Genomic DNA, 7872 nt, shown 5'->3' on the forward strand with positions numbered 1-7872 from the left:
TTGTGTCGAATATTAACAACACTAGCTGTGCAATCAGCCTAAACCTCAGATATAATTTATTTAATAGTAGACAATGAACTACCCGGGGCTGTAAGCAACGCAGCCTTCATCCTAAATGTTCGGAAATTTGTGATCTTAAATGTTTTCATGCATGAACTCTCTATTCATGAAAAGGGTTGGTTCTGGACATTTTTCAAGTGTAAACGAATGATGTTTTTGTGATTAAAAAAAATCACCCCTTTCAATTGGCGCCTTTTGCAGCCGCGTAGTTCGCAGGATTCAAGATCCGGTTCCGTTCATGAAACAAAACATCTCTAATGTTGGTACTGTACAAGGTGAATAATAAGACTGAGAAAAAAAATCAGAGAGAAACGTCTTACTTTCTTTTCGGAAGCTCAGTAGCAAAAATTGTCAAAATTTAGAATTTACACATTGTATATCCGTCTTCCGGAATATATGAGAGAATGATTCAGATGGTAATGTTTACGACTGAAAAATTCTCAAGCCTCCTTAGGGAAACATGACAGTTCAGAGGTTTCCAGGAAGGCATGCAATTAACACTCCACAGGACAGTCGAAGTTGCCTCGCTCCGAGGCAGTCATCATCTACAGATATCCATACTACAGTTTACTATGAAACATCAATAGCGGAAGCATCGCCGAATGAAACTACAAACATTCACCTTGTGCACACTATTGGTACCTGCAGACTAGATGGTAACTCCAACGAGAGGGGGGGGGGTTGTTCAAGGGGAAAAAATTGCTAGATATCTTTTCTAGTTTTTATTTTCGTTTGATGCTCTAAGCATGTTTTTTCGGTTAATATACCCCTGTTATTCTTTAACAGCAGAAAGAAAGGCCAGACTTTTTTAAGGGATAAAGAATGCGACCACCTGCATAACATAAACTTTTTTCTTTTAGAAATAAACTACTGCCATACCTAATAACGCTAAAAATAATATTGTTGGGGCTTTAAACTGAAACCTCCTTTCACAATCAATAATAGTTTAATGGGAAAAAATTAAATTTTAATCTAAAATTCCCAAAGCATCTGCCGAGAAAGGAAAAGGTTTCTTTTGAAAAAAGAATTCTGAAATTTTGCGGCCCGGTGCGACCGCACCTTTCGCACACCCCTCCCCCTAATTCCAGTCCTGATCGGAGACAAGTTGGGAAAGAACAACATAAATGAGGGAAAGTGGCTTATCCCTTAGTTTACATGTTCTATCCCAACTTTTCGCAGATTTTTGTATTTGCAACAACTTTCTAATTGGGTTTTTTAGGACAGGGTGTCCACGTAAAATCAATTTTTTGTGACACATTGTATTTTCATTCTCAAAACTGAAACAGTAGTTTCTGGACACAGTTTTAGCATTTTTCAAATTGAAACCTTACCTCTACGACAAATAGTTTATGAAATAAAGGGCGAATTAACAGAGCCCATCCTATATAGTAAATCCATGGTCTATCTAAAAAATGAAAAAAAGAAATTTTTTTGGCAATTCAAAAAAAAGGTCAAATTGACATGCATGTCTCTCTATCTTGCATAATTTTAAAAACTAATCTTCTAATAAATTTTTCATAAGAATTTTCAATCAAGGAAATTATAGAGATGAAGCTGAATTTGGGGATGGAAAAACCAATAAAATTTAACATTGTAATTTCAAAGCTAGAATCAAAGGAAAATTTAAGATGCGTTGAGTTAAGAAGTAAATAATGTGGAAAAAAAACCTTTTTGATTGAGGGCCCATTTCCTCGATTAAAGTATGTAAAAATATATGATGGCTCATAAGTATAGACACAAATGTGATAAGTAGCATCAGTTTTGAAGATGTTATCAAAGATTTTAAGCTAGAAAAAAGTAGGAGAAAACTTTTAGATAAATAAAGTGAGCGCTCAGAAACATATCCAGATCATATATTCAACTTTAGACACAGTCACGGATCCACAGCGATGAGCCAGGAGGGGTGGCTAATTGTGCATGATTGTAGGATTGACCTGTATTTTACGGGACAGGCCAAGTTTTACCATATTATCCGGATTTTGGGAGGGGTGATTACTCCCCACCCTACTTCTGGATGCACTGCTGGTCTTAGATTAGTTACTTCTGAAATAAAAAGTTTCATTCAATGGTTTATTTTTCCATTGATAAAACTTGATAAAACATTGATAAAACATTGTGTTAAATATACGTATGAAGGGGGTGGGCACCAAAATCATTTAAGTGCTTAGGGTCCTCAAACATCTTAATCCGGCACTGGCGACAAGGTTCTTGGGGGTGGATGAGGGTACTTTGTGGGTGAACAAAGTCAGGGTGAGGGCATGCCCCCCCCCATCCTAGAGCAGGGCCCCTAGGCTGAATGAATGAACGTCAGGGTCTCTGACACCGGACTTGACCCGTTGACGAGATATCTTCCAGCCCAGCTTCGTGGCAGAGTCTGGAACAAAGTGAGTGCATCTAACAGTATGAGTGTGTAGCTAGTGTTGTGTCTGATATTTCAGTGCTGCGATCTATACTTCAAATTGTGAGGGAAGTGTAACGATTGAATATTTGTAACGTTGTAGGGACCCGTTGCTCTCTGTGGCGAGACTTTTTAACGGGGAGATCGGCTCGCATTCGCGCCTTGAAGTTGGGAACCACAGAAAAAAAAAAATTCAGCCGACTACCACTGTGGGGGTTTGAACCCGGATCTTCGCGATACGAGTCCGTCACTATGACCACTCGACCACCACAGCAGCAGGGCCCCTAGGCTGGGATCTTTTGTGAGCTCCTCAGTCAGACTTCTCACGGGACTTTCTATAGTTAATTTATATCGTGAATAAGCGAAAAAATTATGAGAATTGGCCCGGGCCCCAGGGCTAGAGCTCTGTCAGCTCGCCCTTCTGGTGGGCTCACCCTTCCGTCATGGGTGACGGAACCGAAATGCACACTTGCCCATTGTGATAAGAATACAGGGGCAGCGCTTGGCCATGTGACCAATTTCGGCTGCACGGGGCACCGTTCAAGAGGGGTGCTAAATCCGAGGTGAAAGGGCGAAAGAATTATTTTTTGTTAGGAATTGTTTTGATAAGTCGGGAGGGAGGGCCATGGCCATGACTCTCCCAAGGGTAGGGCTGACAGGGCTCCAGCTTTCGAGCCCGGGACTAAATCCTTATTATTTTGTTATTGTTTTTTCCCACTATGTATAAATTAACTGTAGGGTGCCCCCATGGAAAATCTGGCTTGGGTTAAGCGAAATATTCCAGCCTAAGGGCCCTGACGCATGATGTAGGAGCTATGGGGGGGGGCAATGGGCAGGAGGCGCAAAAGTTAGGTCCCGCACGGGTACAGATTTTGTCTCAAGTCGCTCCCATAGCTCACATTATTGTTTCTGGTATTACAGGCCCTGTGTATTTTCTCAACGTTTCCGTTGTCGAGATATGACTCAAAAGCGTGATGCCATGTGAATTTTTACTGTGTTAAATTTTGGGGGGTCTTAACTAAAGTCTGCGCTGAAGCCTCTTACAACCTGCCGCCCGGGTGCGCCGCACCCCTTGCACCCTCGCTTAAGCCACCCCCTGGCCCTTGCTAACCAAGTCTGAGCAATCATCCGTATCTCGAATCCCTGGTTTACGGGATTTTTACGACCCAACTCGGAAGCCCCCAACTAATAAAGGTTGGGTCGTGATCAAAGCTGGTTAAAGAGCACTCTTTAACCAGCTTTGGTCTTGATCCATAGCTCACGAATTCCTGGCCGGATTCGTACAACCCTTCTCGGAATCAGGTTTGAGTTGGGACCCCATAGCTCAGAGTCGCTGTTTGTTAATGCATTTAATTAACGACTCATCTCCAGACCTGGGGGTGACCCACGTTTGGGTCGCGTCCCATGGGTTAGGAACCCCTCGGGCATACAGTATGTACACCGCTCATCGACTCATATCTTGAATTTTTTTTCTCGTCACTTTTTTTTTCATGTGTCACATTTTGCGCAGTAATTTTGTTTTTACAAAAATACCTTAACCATTATTTTCTATTCATTTTCTGTATCCAAGTTTTCAAACTCGTTTCTGTACCCCCCCCCCCCCCCTATAATTTGGTGCCCTGTTCAATAGCACAGGTTGCACCGCACCAAGACAACACCTTCTAGACAGAGCACAGTTTAACAACCTTTTTTCTCCCATCGCCCCCAACGCAATCTAATCCATAGGATCCAATGTTATTCACTTAGCTTCTACCGCCCCCCTTTCTTTCTTTCTTTCTTTTTTACCAGGCAGGGACCTGGTTCTGTCTCGCTAGCAGAGTTGCCAGATTGGCGGTTTTCCCGCCAAATTGGGCTGGTTTGAAAACGGTTCGGCGGGAAATTTTTGGCTTTGGCGGGTGGCGGTTTTTTGGGCGGTTTTTCCAAAATTGTGTTCTCATGGCGAATTTCTCCCAATTTTTCTTTATTTCTCTTTGCTTTTGAGCAAAGAAGTTTTTCTTTTTCACTTCAGTTCCTACCTCATCTTGTGTTTTCTTCCTGACAAGGCAGAAGGGGTGGGGGGGGGGGCATCTCACCCAACTATGGAAAGCCAGAACTTTTAACCATAATGCCTTGCCACCCAATAATTGAAGGGGCCGTAAAACAAAAACTTGGGAAACTGTCCTGGGCTTTAGATCAGTGGTTTCAACCGTTATGATACCGCGGCCGGTCGGTTATAATATATCCAATGTATTATAAGGGTAGTAGTGACTATAAGGGAAATGGGAGACTTCAGTGACGTCACGAGCTTCGCGCGGAGGCCTTCTGCTATAGAAGGTGTTGCTCCTGCCCGACGGTTGGGAAACACAGCATCTAGACTCATGGCCCCCACATACTGAAGCAGGGCCCCGGGCTGCGAGCTTTTGCGGGGCCCCCGACAAGACTTCCACGGGCCCCCTTTATGATGAATTTATAACGTGAAAAACAAAAAAATGTTGAAAATCCCGGGTCCCAGGGCTGAAGCCTTGTCAGCCCACCCCTTGTGGGGGCCATGTCTAGACCACAGAAGCCTGTGAAAGAAACCGTAGCCTCTACAAGCGTGGAGCTGGCAGGGCTCAAGCCCGGGAACCAGTTCTGTCTTAACGTATGGGCCCGGGGGCCTCAGAAAATCGAGAGGTAGTTGTATTTTTCGGGGATTTTCCATGTAGGGAAATCAGAAAAATATTGGCTCTCGGGGTCCATGATGCTCTTAAAACGGCCCTGCCAGGAATCCAGAAGAGTTCTTAATTATTTTGTTTACTAGACCGTGAAAAATCTGGTCTGGGACCCATACCTAATATTTAAAATCATTGTACCAAATTTCGTAGGCACCAATGCACAATTTGAGGCAGTGCCGTCTTGACGCATGGGCCAACCCGGGGGCACGTCACGGAGGCCTTGAATGAAGAGCGGCGGAGGGGGGGGGGAAATAAAAAATGAGATATGGTTACGATTTGCGAGATTAAGCATGTGAATTGGTAAGTAGGCATTTGCAGTCTGGATAGGGAGCTGAGCAGAATCAATTTGCCCGGGAGGGGGGGGGGGTGCCATGATGCTTTTAAGACGGCCTCGGCTCCAGGCCATCTCTGAGCCGTTTTTCCAGGACAGAGAATGTGTAGCCCTGACTTTCGCTAATTTTAAAAATCAATATTTATTCGGTAAAAAAAACCATATTTTTTACGAAAAAGTGAAAAGGTGGGGGGGGGGGGGGTTAGTGACTATAACAAGAAAAGAGCTATAAGCCACACCTTTGCAGGCTAGAATATCGTGAAACTGTAGCTCGCTTGTTGCTCCATAGATGGCAGCACAAGTTCAAATATTTTGGGCTACTTTTTGGCTACTTTTGAAGAGGATTTTGGCTGGAAATTTTTGAAGGACCTGGCAACTCTGCTGCAGAGTTGCCAGATTGGCGGTTTTCCCGCCAAATTGGGCTGGTTTGAAAACGGTTCGGCGGGAAATTTTTGGCTTTGGCAGGTGGCGGGTTTTTGGGCGGTTTTTCCAAAATTGTGTTCATGGCGAATTTCTCCCTATTTTTCTTTGCTTGCGAGCAAAGAAGTTTTTCTTTTTCACTTCAGTCCCCACCTCATGTTGTGTTTTCTTCCTGACAAGGCAGAAGGGATGGGGGGGGGCATCTCACCCAACTATGGAAAGCCAGAATTTTCAACCATAATGCCTTTGCCACCCAATAATTGAAGGGAACGTAAAACAAAAACTTGGGAACTGTCCTATGCTCTAGATAGTGGTTTTCAACCTTTATGATACCACGGCCGGTCGGTTATCATATATCCAATGTGGTATAAGGGAAGTAGTATGTTGTATATGCAATGACTATAAGGGAAATGGGAGACTTCAGTGACCTCACGAGCTTCTCACGGAGGCCGCCTGCTATAGAAGGTGTTGCTCTGACCCGACGGTTGGGAAACACAGTATCTAGACCACAGAAGCCTGTGAAAGAAACCGTAGCCTTCACAAGCGTGGAGCTGGCAGAGCTCAAGCCCAGGAACCAGTTCTGTCTTAACGCATGGGCCCACCAGGGAATGGCTCGGGGGCCTCAGAAAAACTTGAGGTGGTTGTATTTTTCGGGGATTTTCCATGTAGGGAATCAGAAAAATCACTTGGCTCTCGGGGCCCTGGATGCTCTTAAAACGAACCCAGAAGAGATTAGACAAGAAGACAACCCTCTTCTTAAATTTTTTGTTTACTAGACCGTGACAAATCTGATCTGGGATTTAAAGCCCATACCTAATTTTTAAAATCATTGTACCAAATTTCGTAGGCACCTATGCACAATTTGAGGCAGTGTCGCCTTGACGCATTGGCAAACCCGGGCACGTCACGGAGGCCTTGAATGAAGAGCGGCGGGGGAGGGGGGGGGGGATAATGAGATATGGTTAAGATTTGCGACATTAAGCATGTGAATTGGTAAGTAGGCAATTGCAGTCTGGATACAGGGCTAAGCAAAATCAATTTGCCCGGAGGCACATTTCCAGACTAGAATATCGCCAAACTGTAGCTCGCTTGTTGCTTCATAGATGGCAGCACAAGTTCAAATATTTTGGGCTACTTTTTGGCTACTTTTGAAGAGGATTTTGGCTGGAAATTTTTTAAGGACCTGGCAACTCTGCTCGCTAGGGATATAAGCCATTTACTCAGCTGAGTTGGTCCGTGTGGGAGAGTGCTGAATGTGCCCGACCGGATAGCCCTCGAGATACATTCGATGGCTCCCCGCTCCGGCACATCTAACCCTCTGTCCTCCCCTATCCATATTGAGGGTCCCCTATCCCGTCTTGTCCCATCAAGCTGGCAAAGCAGCAGGGGGCACCCCTGTGGGCCACTCGTTCCCACCGCCCCCTGGAACATTCCATCGCCCCCCAAGGAGGCGTTAACGCCCACGTTGGGAATCACTGTTCTAGAGCAACACCTTCTGCTCTAGAAGGTGTTGCTCATATCACATCATTAGTGTACGTCCATAGTGAACCGCTTCTCGCTACTCGTTTTATCGCGGCTGAAAAAAGATCGTGAAAACTCATTGGGGCGGCCGGCCATAGTGCGCCCGCCTACCTGCTTTTAACGGCTCAAACTGCTTTTACCCGCTTTAACCGGAATGAATTATTATTTCTTTTTCTCGCTTGACCGGCTCACCGCTTGCAGTTTAAAACGGATACTTTCCTCTAAAACTTGAGTAGTTCGTTTTAAAGTGGAATAGTAAATCAACGGGGTTTTTGTAACGACAATTATCGTTATTACTAATCGTTGATTAATTATGACATAATAAAAGCGAAATCGTTAATCATTAAGTAATTAAGGAAAATTAACAATTACACTGAATCCATTTGGAGTTTTTGTGACGATTAATTATTGTTAAAACTAATCGTTAACTAGTTATGGCATAATATAAG

This window comes from Pholcus phalangioides, unplaced genomic scaffold (assembly GCF_987345545.1).
Source record: "Pholcus phalangioides strain wild (caught in Gottingen) unplaced genomic scaffold, Ppha-v1.0 ptg000014l_1, whole genome shotgun sequence".
NCBI lineage: Eukaryota > Metazoa > Arthropoda > Arachnida > Araneae > Pholcidae > Pholcus > Pholcus phalangioides.